General features: G+C 41.6%; 1 protein-coding gene across 1 annotated transcript in view; it reads right to left on the reverse strand.

The window, feature by feature from the left end:
• Positions 1-10,588, reverse strand: part of LOC138982857 (G-protein coupled receptor dmsr-1-like) — a 67,252-nt gene extending 56,664 nt beyond the window's left edge. The window contains exon 1 of the mRNA XM_070356226.1: positions 10,355-10,588. The gene's annotated coding sequence lies outside the window, so the exon portion shown is untranslated. The remainder of the gene's footprint in view (positions 1-10,354) is intronic.
• Positions 10,589-12,205: the final 1,617 nt, after the last annotated feature.

Raw genomic sequence — 12,205 nt, forward strand, 5'->3', positions numbered from 1 at the left:
GTGGTCGCTAGGGCAGGTTCGACTGTAATTCGACTGACTGGGTGGCCGAGTGGTAAGCGCACTTGCCTCGGAAGCGAGAGGTTGCGAGTTCGACCCTGGGTCAGGGCGTTAGCAATTTTCTTCCCCCTTTCCTAACCTAGGTGGTGGGTTCAAGTGCTAGTCTTTCGGATGAGACGAAAAACCGAGGTCCCTTCGAGTACACTACATTGGGGTGTGCACGTTAAAGATCCCACGATTAACAAAAGGGTCTTTCCTGGCAAAATTGTTTAGGCTTAAGATAACATGTCTGTGTCTTTTGCTTAAGATAAAAATGTCCACCAAATACCCGTGTGACTTGGAATAATAGGCCCTTGAAAGGCAAATATGCGCCGAAATGGCAGCGATCTGCTGGCCCAAAAAATTCCATCTCACACGGCATTCTGTAAAGGGCCTCTGCCATAGGGTTAGGCACTTAAAAATATCCAATTATTATTATTATTATTATTATTATTATTATTATTATTATTATTATTATTATTATTATTATTATTATTATTATTATTTAAGTTATTGAGACATCCCAGTGCACTAAGGGATTTATAGAGCAAATCGAGAAAAATTCATTATTGAACGAAGCGCATAGCGCTGAGTTCAATAATTATTTTCGAGATTTGCTCTATAAATCCCTTAGTGCACTGGGATTGTTTCAATAACGATATTGTCAGTACCGCCATAGAAAAAAAGAAGATTCCAAACGCACATTTTGCAACGCGCATTTGAATAGGCATAACTGTGTGGTCAGGTCGTGTACAGTAAGATCTACTTTTGTGTGGGATGTCTCAAGTGTGTCGTGCTTTCGTCACACGCATTTTAATTTCTGTTGGTAAATTCCAGTGTAGCGTTAATCTGAACAGTGATGATCTTTCAGAGAGACCTTATTTGAACTCGGAGAAAGGACTGTGCTCTTCGTTATTTGCGATTCGAAACCTCCAGTCGAGCTTCGACGGATTGACTGTGCGGAGTGACTCCCCTTGAATTGACTCGAAGCGGGACTCGACGGTTAGCACATTTTCAAAATAAATGTGGCATATTTCTCGTGTTGTATCTTCACTCATCGGGGAGTCTGATACTAAATATGAACGGTAAGAATGCTCTGAACCCTACACGTATTATATCCCCATCGTTTTTTCGTTCACATTTGCCCAACATGTTAATTTTCTGAGCGGGGTTTATGTCGTCTGCTAGGCTACCTGGGCAATCGAACCACTGCAGTCTGCACTGAGTCTGCACGCATGAGGCAGGCTGGTAATAAGTCTTATATATAGTAAGAACGTTCTGAACCCTACACGTTTTCGATTACGATTGTTCTTGCCTTGAAATAATAATTCGGAAACCATTCATTTACTGAACTGATGTAGTCGTATTTCTGTGTAGTCTGCTACGTATGACAGAGTCGATCGAGTCAGTCTTCCAAACTGGTCTAGCTGGTACGTTATCGGAATAACACTTGTGTTTTCTGTTAGCCGCTGGGAATCGTATACTAACTCATCATTTGGTAATGTGGATGATAAGCTACATGCCACCAACACGGCATATGAGAAGAATCTATGCAAGTCGGCGAAAATTAGATGAAACACAGCGGCTTCTATTTTTAGATCAGTGGCACTGTGGCACAGGCACATGCAATCTGTCAGAAAAAAACCACTTCTGCTTTAATTGAGAAGCAGGGAATTTATGGTCATTTGGTATTGTGGAGAATATAAGCTACATGTCATTAATTAATTCTGAGGATGAGAGCACAGTCTCGCTTAGGCAAAGGGCGGAAGAATACGCTCTGTGGAAAAGTTAGCGCACTCCAAGAGTGCGCTAACAGTTTTAGCGCATCGCCATTAGCCAATCAACTGGTTCACATCAGTCATGTGACACCAGTACTTACTGACAATTATTATTATTATTATTATTATTATTATTATTATTATTATAATTCATCTGGACAATCTCGCCAAATTGGAGTGCGGCTAGACGGTAGACTGTTGGTATGCGTGCAACACAACGGATGCTTTTACCCGATGCACAACCCTGGTGTGGGTCCTTGCTGACCTTCAAGATGGTTTGCACCGGAGCGGAAGACTTTTTACTCTTCTAGATCGGAGCAATTGGCTGCCATTCCCATTCAGTGCCGTCTTCCCTCTGTGAGTCAAAAACTATTTCACTGGGTGACGCGATGTGCAGTGAAGCGTACGCGATATTTACACTTCAGTCGCTGACCGAAGAGAAACGTTTTCTCTTCTTTTTAAGGACTTGTTGCTGCCAACGTTTGATGGTCGAAAGTTTTGTCGAGGAAATTCTCCCGTAGAATGCTGCCCTCGTTCGAATTAAACATTTTTTGTGTAAGTTTCGAAGAGGTTATTTTGAGGAACTGCTCATGTCTTTGCGTGTTTTGGGATTGTTGTTTTTGTTGGTTTGTTTTCTTTTCTTTTGCGTTAATAGAACCCAGTTAGTATGTGCAACTCTAGCTCTGTCGGGAAACACTTTCAAATTCGTTACTTGAAAGCATTATATTTAATATTGACTGATTTCTTTCTCAATTATTAAAAGCATACTCAAACTTAAGTAAGTCGGGGTTGTTTTTTGTTTTTTTTACATTTTATCAGAAAAAAAGCCTGTTGGTGTTTTAAGAAGCCCCGTGGGTGATTCGGTTGTTTAATATAATAATCAACAATAACGGAAATCGTCGCATGCCACCATTTAATCCAAACATATCATATCTATATGTTTTTGGAATCAGGAACCGACAAGGAATAAGATGAAAGTGTTTTTAAATTGATTTCGAAAATTTAATTTTGATCATCATTTTTATTTTTTTTATTTTCAGAGCTTGTTTTTAATCCAAATATAACATATTTATATGTTTTTGGAATCAGAAAATGATGAATAATGAGATAAACATACATTTGGATCGTTTTAAAAAAAAAATATTTTTTTTACAATTTTCAGATTTTTAATGACCAAAGTCATTAATTAATTTTTAAGCCACCAAGCTGAAATGCAATACCAAAGTTTGGCCTTTGTCGAAGATTGCGTGGCCAAATTTCAATCAATTTGATTGAAAAATGAGGGTGTGACAGTGCCGCCTCAACTTTTACAAAAAGCCGGATATGACGTCATCAAAGACATTTATCGAAAAAATGAAAAAAAATGTCCGGGGATATCATACCCAGGAACTCTCATGTCAAATTTCATAAAGATCGGTCCAGTAGTTTACTCTCAATCGCTCTACACACACACACACGCACACACACACACACACACACACACACACACACACACACACACACACAGACACACATACACCACGACCCTCGTCTCGAAAAAGCTGTTTAACAGCTGTGTTGTCAAATCGAGTTTTTTTTCGAAAGTCAGTGTGGCGCCTGCGCAAAACTAATGCGCATAAGAAACGGCGTCTGCTATCAAACCCTGAAGTCAACGCATCGACGCAAAAACTGTCATTTTGTAAGTTTGGAACAACAAATCAAGGTCAGAACAGCTATTACCCAATATTGACGGACTGTGTGATGATATCTTCTGCTATGGTCTGTTGAGACAGTGATATCAAAATCGAGACCGGAGGTCGAGATTTTGATATCACTGTCGAAACAGACCAATAGCAGAAGATATCATCACACAGTCAGTCAATGTTAGATATATTGCTAATTCTCTGGACATTTTGTATTTACTGTAAAGAAATTACAAAAGTATTTGTCTCAGTTTTGGCTGTTCCATATCCCTCCCTCTGATTATTATTTCTTTTTGTTCACTCTTTTCTTGTACTTTTCAGTGTTTAAAAATGTCTTTCCTTTCAAAAAGTCTTTAGTCACTTGCTCAATTAAATTCTGGGATCATTACATTTTCATATATATTTGCTTGTTTTTGAATTTAGGTGTTTTTGTTTTTGAAGTGGGGAAGCAATAAAGAGGTTGTCGATATCAAAACTGGTATCGACGGAAATGTCGTCGATATCACTTGTACAATGAGCTCAGTTTTGCCCAATTGACCAATGGAAATCCACGTAACATAAGAAATAGCAATATAATCGCTATTGTGTTTTCAGCGTAGCAATAGGGTCCGATATTTAGACTCGAACAAGTATAATGCGACTCGTCTTCGACTCGTCGGCATTATAGGCTACTTGTCTCGTCTAAATATCGGACCCTATTGCTACGCTGAAAACACAATAGCTGTTAATGTTGGTTTAGGGTAACGCGACCAAAAAAGAAAGGGTCAGTTTGTCTTTTTTTGTTGTCTTAAAATTAGTCGATTTTAAAGGAGGTTACTTCCCTTAGTCTCGGTATGGTTCGCAAAATGTGCCAAAAGTTGGGTGTTTTTGTTCGAAATGAAAAAAAGTTTTAGGGTCGGCGGAAAAAATAGGGTCGGTCGGGTTACCCTAAACCAACATATATTTTTATTTGGCCTAAATCCTTTTGCGGAAAAATACTAATATTTCCTTAATGTTATACAGAGTGTGACCGCTGTGACATGTGCAATTGTGTGAGAACAGCACTAAAGCACTTAGCAGACACCGCACATTGGCCGACGAGGCGTGAAGCCAGCATTTAAAGGAGCACTACAAGAGCTACATCTTTCGGGTTGGGGGTTAAAATCATGACACCACACACGTGGAAGAGCTTAGAAATCGCGTTGGTACGTTCAATTATTCACATCAAAAATGCAGAGTTGAGTACTCTTTCGAGACGGTATAATTATTCTCCATTGAACTCGGTGTTTGCTTACGTTGTGTCCTATGTTTTATCCAAGTTCAGCGTAAAATAAGCACGCACTCGCTAGATATAAGAAGGTTAAGAACATTTAAAGAAACGGTCAAGAAAAAGTATACAATCTTTGAACATTCGTTCAAACTCAAGCGTCCAATAATTTGATTGAAATTTGCCTTTGTTTTTAATTCACAAAAGGTCTTTAACAATTTTAAGTGTTGCGCTAGAAACATTTTTTTGGCAGACAGTTTTATTGCGCCATGCAAAGCACGCGGTAAGATTGTGATTTTTTGGGGGAAAAGGTCGCTTTCAAGTCCTATGAAATCGATGCAAAACGTGCCAGGGCACAAACTTTGACTGCAGGGGGCCCGGTAGCTCAGTTGGTAGAGCACTGGGCTTGTGATCGGAAGGTCGCAGGTTCGAATTCGGGCCGGGACGGACACGGGTCAACTTTAAGTGCAGACCCAGAGACGGAAGCCATGTCCCACCCCCGTGTCACCACAATGGCACGTAACAGATCTCGGTCATTCTGCCATAAGTGCAGATGGCTGATATCACCTAAACACGCATACACATGTGTATCTCGTCAAAAGCCGCGAGGGCGTAAAACTCGAATCATATAACCCATATCTTGTCCTTAAGAGGCAAAATATTTAGCCTGTAGGACATAAAGCATTCTCTCTTTCCTTTACTTTGACTGCGCATGCTACTAGCGGGTCCTGGCGCCGATTGATGCTCACCAAGTTGTGGTTACAAGGTGACACACTAACGAAATAATGCACTGTAGCAATATCAATATGCCTCCACGACGAAAGCTGACTCATTTTCTTGACCGCGGTCCTTAACTTTTGGAAGAGGATTCCTGAATCCAACAGTTTTCGTGTGACAGTGCCAAAAGAATGCGTACCTACCAGCACTGAATAAAACATGACGACGAACGGAAGTCGGGACTCTCACACAGAACCAAACCGTTCGCCGATTAACATTTTTTACACTAATTATCATAGTTACGGAGCATTTATGAGCAAATCCTACCAAGGGCGTATCAAATACCGCACAGCGAATGTGCCTTGGACAAAACTTCTCCAAGTGGCTACTTCAATACTTTACCTTTAAAGTACTATTACTCTTCTTGTCTTCTTTCCTCCGTGGGGGGCAGGGCGGGAGTGGGGGACTGTGGGGGTGGGAGGGTGGTTGTTTTAACACAGGCGTGCAGAGAAAAAAGCATGTGTTGTGTTCACTTTGAAGTCATTAAAGCAAAAACTAGCTGGTGATTTTGCATCAATTAATGATTCATGAAAGAAATTCGGCTCTTCGCAGTGTTATATTAATTTTTAAAAACTGCGCCCAGGAAACAAAAGAAAAACGGCTCGCAGTGGGAACTCTATAACGAAATGTCAACTTCCCACTAAGACATTAAACAAGACAAACGATCCACCTGAAATTGAACTGCACACTTAAAAAAATCTCCATCCAAGAGGTTTACAGCTTTCAAATAATAGTATAAGGTCAATAAAACATTCGAAACACCCTGCGACTCAAAAACCGGCATATTTTAGTAACAGCTTGGCGCATAGCCTTCAGGCTTTGAAGAAAAGGGAAAGAGGCGTCGAAGATGCTACACTCACGCTTATCAACATGATTGTCAGCCATTTAGATACAGCAGGGAACACGGTTAGAGTTCTTTTTATGGATTTTTCATCAGCCTTTAATACGATTCAGCCCCATATACTTATCCAGAGGTTAGTCCAGTTAGATGTGAACAATAATTTGATTTTCTGGATCAGGGAGTTCCTATGCGATCGGCCACAACGTGTCAGCCTCAGCAACCGTTTGTTTGGTCATTCTGTGCTTTCAGACGAAGTTGTTTTAAACACCGGGGCCCCACAAGGTTGTGTTCTCTCTCCTGTCCTTTTTTCCATTTACACAAACAACATGCTTTTAAATGATCCAGTTCTAGCCCTCATTAAATATGCAGACGACATGGCCCTCATTGGGCGTCTGAAGGACGACGAAACTTTGTCAAAGTATTTTACCCAAGTTGATCTTCTGAATGAATGGTTCAAGTCCAGTTTCTTGCAGTTGAATGTAGGCAAAACAAAAGAAATGATTTTTGGAGGAAAGAGTGATAATTGTGGTCCCCAAAAAGTGAGAATAAGCGACAAGGAAGTTGAACTTGTGGAAACCTTCAAATATCTTGGGGTTCCAATTGACAATAAGCTGACTTTTAGTGATCATGTTCATGCTGTTTATAAGAAAGCTCAGCAGCGACTTTTTCTTCTCAGGAAGCTTAAATATTTTAATGTCAATCAAAGTGTTATGGAACTTGTGTATCGCAGTTTGATTGAAAGCATACTGACTTTTAACATTGTGACATGGTATGGTACCACAAATGTTAAAAACAAAGCTAAACTCCACCGCATTGTTGCGACGGCTAGCAAGCTTGTTGGGCAACCCCAACGACAGCTGACCAGTCTCTACGAAGCTGCCATTAAGCGGAAAGCTCTCAAAATTGTCCGTGATCCGATCCATCCTCTCAACCCCTGTTTCAAAATTCTCCCTTCAGGTAAACGTTATAAGGTCCCTTTGGCACGCAAAAACCAGTTTAAAAAGTCATTCCTGCCTTCTGCAGTCACCATTTTAAATTCTTCTCGCATCACGTAGAGGCTGGTCGGCTGGGAAAAAACAAACAATGTGTACATGTGAAGGTGTGTGGGAAATATTTGTAATGTGATTACTCGGCTGTGAAACCCAACTCCTGTGATATGAGAGGGTAAATTTACATAGTGCAATATCATATTTGATTGTATCCCTTTTATGTTTTATGTTCTATGTGTGTCGTCCTATACAATTGTTGTTATAATCGTTTACAGGCAGACAGGGTGTGCCGAAGAAAAATTTCCATTTTTATGTAATATTTTAATGGACAATAAAGTGCTGTTATTGTTATTGTTATTGTTATTATCCGTTGACTAGGTTCAGGTACGTAGTGTACGGCTAAGTGATTGTATGTTCATAATTTTAATGGTCCGATCGTCTCAAACCGATTTCCAGAGATTAATACGAATGACACCAAACTCTCCAGAGAAAAAGGGGAACGTCTAAGTATTGCAGAGAGTCTCGAATGAGTACCCAATCTACACTCATTTTTGTTCTACAACCAAATCATTTCCCAACAAGTACACCTAATTCCATTTTGCGCTCATTACAAAACCGAAATCAGTTACATTGATTGCTGAAGTTACATTGATTGCTGAATGTTCCCTAACGTATTCTTTAAATAAACAAAATGTGTTTCCCGTCCCAGACCACTAAATTAACAATGTATGGATTAAAAGCAGGTCAGCTTTTGTTTCCTTCCTGTGTGTTGCCTGGCTCGTGCAACTCGTGCTGTCATTGTCAGTAGGTCACCATGACAGGCGAACTGCTAATAGAGAGTTAGTAGTACGAATGACAAATAATGAACACAGAAAAAGCACGACTTTGACCGCCACACACACAGACACGTTTTCAGATGCGACGAAAAGGGGGAACGATTTGGTTGATCTTGATTAAAGGACGACATGGAGTCTAGCACACTCAGAAATGAAACAAGTAGAAACTATACATTGACGTAATATTCAAGTGGGAATTGAATTAAGTATAATTTTGGCGAATTATATTTTTGTCTAACTTTTACATCAAAAATGCTTTAATAGATGGCGAGGTATCTAGGGTGGAGAGGGGTTTTTTTTGTTTTGTTTTTTGTCTGTGCACGGGGTGTTCATTTTTTTCGACAAATATAAATTAGACAAAAGCTTCGCAAGGCGATGTCGAGGAAAGTTAACAAACACGTTAATCATTATGGAACCTTATCACCATCGGTAAGTGAAAGTAACGGAGCTTTCGAAAAGTAATAATCTGTGTGAGACTAAACATATGCAGAACGACCAACAACGTAGATTTATTATATCGAGTCGTCGGATAATGACTCTGATGGGGTTAAAGGCTTGTGCAGACGTCAGAATCATTACTTTACCATTTTGGAACGAAACAAGTTAACCTTTACTTTCTTTGTACGTGTGTAATTGGGTGTTATTCTAAAAGATAGTCGAAAACAGGCTCTTTGTTTTATACAGACGATTGGGAAGACAGGTCTGTACATCAAACTGTATCTGCAGACTAGAAATGAATTCCTGCAGTATTTTTTTCAAAATTGGAAATAAAAAGGCCTACCAGCAACTTTAATTCTAAACAAGTTACAAACTACTTTCTTTTTGTCAAACCTATCTTTGAATGTTTCATGGAAAGGTGGTGTCAATACATACATATTCTTTGTTTCATACAAAGAGACACATGCATGGGTGAACGGTAACTGCATAAAAGCACATAATTATGTATGGACTGAAGCTCTGTGCTGTGCAAAACATTAGTGTTTCCTCACAACGATGCAGGTGCACGATGCTAAATTCGATCAAATAGTACACAACACACAAACGGGCTGAGAATTATTGAATCTGCTAAATGTCCAGCGACGTGTCATTATATTTCAAGGTTGTTCAAATTAAAAATCATTTAACAAGAGTAAGCTTTTTAATCGAGGTTTGTGAACAGTTGTTTCACTAGAACGAGCTACAGTGAAACACACCTGCGATCTATTAAAAAAAAAATTAAAAAAAAGACGTTACTTTCAGATAGATTTTTTACCGTACAAACATTATTTTGCAACCGTTATTTCCTCGATTGTTTAGGCACGTGTCCCATACCAATCTTACGCTAATTCAAGTCTAAGTAACATGTGGGGTTTCCGAGACGAAATCTTTGTTTATGTGAGCCGTTATCGAACCCTCCACAAACAGCCCTGTTCAATGTAAACTGTGTAATTAGCTTTTAACGTTCTATCAATAATGGAACTCGAGAAGCTAGCTCTAATTTCAACAACGAATAGCCAGGACCAATCAGTATGGGTAAGTACTATATCAAAATAAACACAAACTGAAGACACGTTAACAGCCAATACCCACAATCATCGATTACACTCGTGTCACCACTTCTCTTGAGTTTACACAGGTGTTGGAAAATATCGATCAAGGTCACACGTCAGATTCTCAGTCTTATGCTAAACAAGGAAGGCGGCTACTAATTTTTCTCTCTAGTTACCACAAAGAATCCCAAGGAAACAATCAGAAAGCACCAACTCTGACTCACCTGAATCGATGTACAACTCTTGGGAGAGAAAGAAAATGTGGGGGAGGGGGGAGAGAGAGATAGGCAGCGAGAGAACACAGGGAGAGAGAGAGAGAGAGAGAGAGAGAGAGTACGGGAGGGACACACACACACACACACACACACACACACACACACACACACACACACACACACAGAAAAAAATACAACTATGTTAAAACATTTAGTCATAACTTGACTAAATGTAAAAAACGACAGAGACAGAGAGAGAGGGGCAGTGAGAAAGACAAACAGAGAGAGAAAGAATGAGATGGAGAGAAAGAGACAGAAATAGAGAAAGAGCTTTAAAGAAAAGAGCGAAACTCACACAAAAGTCAAAGAAGTTACACAAACACCCACACGCAGAACCAGAAAGAAAAAAACTCTTTGTTACTAACCACGAAACTCCTCCTCAAAATCGTCGAAGTAAACTTTTTGTGTCACTTGTTTGCACAGTTAGCGAGAGAACAAAAAGGCGTGCCGACAGGAAAGTTTCAGGACATCGTCTGAACACTGGTACGTGATTCCCGTGCTTCACTGGCTTTCTTTTCCCTACTCTGCGTGCTGCAGGCAGGCGGCTGGTGGCAAACTGTTGGTGCCACCGCTAGTCACTCCGTCACTGCGCCAGCATCGTTTCTTGTGTCTCTGGCACACTCTGGCCGTCTGTATAGTTCGCTGTCGCCTCACTCTCAGTGTCGTCGTCGAAGTCGCACTCTCGCACACACATGTGCGCTGGGATTTAATGCTCGTGAATGTAGTCAGCGCACGTGTGCGTCAGTGTGTGTATACATCGGTGCAAGCGCGTTAACTGACGCAAAGGCGACAGCGTCAGTGCAGACCCACGCGCGCAAGCAAGCCAGCAAGCACGCCCACACACACAAACATCCACATACAAACGCACGCACGCACTCACGCACAACGCGCACACACATGCACGCACATACACGAACACACGCACGCACGCACAACGCGCGCACACACACACACACACAAAATCGCACACAAACACACACACACACACACACAATCGCACACAAACACACACACACACACACACACGCGCACAAACACGCGCGCGGGCGCGCGCGACAATACGCGCGTATACACACAAACAAACATAAATAAATAACAATGCGCGGGCGTAAAAACAGACAGACAAACAGACTAACAGACTGAACGACCGACAGCCACACCCACTTACACAACACACACACACACACACACACACACACACACACACACACAAACACACATGTATACACACGCGCACACACACACACACACACGCGCGCGCGCGTACATACACACACACACGAGCGCGCGTGCATACACACACACACACACACACACACACACACACACACATAGTACATACACGGACGCACGCACGTAGGCACGAGCTGTTGAAAAAACATGCACGTAGTGCACACACGCGCGCACATACACATACACACACACACACACTCTCATACGTCCACACACACATACACACACACACACACAGACACACACGTACGCACGCACGTACGCACGTACGCACGCACGAACGCAAACACACACACACACACACGGACACATACACATTCTATCTCTCACACTCACACATACACTCACACTCACACACACACACACACAAACACACACACACACACACACAAACACAAACTCACACACACACGCACACACCCATACGCATACACACACACACACACACACACAAACACACACACACACACGTACGCACGCACGCACGAACGCAAACACACACTCACACACTCACACGCGCACAGAAGCACGCAAAGACGGATTCTCTCTCTCTCTCTCTCTCTCTCTCTCTCTCTCTCTCTCTCTCTCTCTCTCTCTCTCTCTCTCTCTCCCCTCCCTCTCTCTCTCTCTCACTTCCTCTCCCCCCTCCCACTCTCTCTCTCTTTCTGTTTCTCTCTCATTCAAACACTTACAAGCAATACATAGCAGAAAGTACCAGTCTCCGCACAGCAAAATGAGTCCGCCTCAGACAGAAGTGACAGACAGAGTGAGAGTGGAGAGCGGGTAGTGCAGGGTAGGGCAGAGAAGGGCTTTTCCCCGCGGGGCACTGGCCCTCAGTTGGAAAATCCAATAATAATGTGCTACGAAATGAACAGATTCTGCTGACGAGTGGCTCTCCCTCTGCGGCTAAGTATTATTGAACTGCGCTGATCTGAGCTCTGTCCCCAGCTCTCTTTTCTTCCCTCGCCCCGTGTTGTTTCCCA

This window comes from Littorina saxatilis, linkage group LG12 (assembly GCF_037325665.1).
Source record: "Littorina saxatilis isolate snail1 linkage group LG12, US_GU_Lsax_2.0, whole genome shotgun sequence".
NCBI lineage: Eukaryota > Metazoa > Mollusca > Gastropoda > Littorinimorpha > Littorinidae > Littorina > Littorina saxatilis.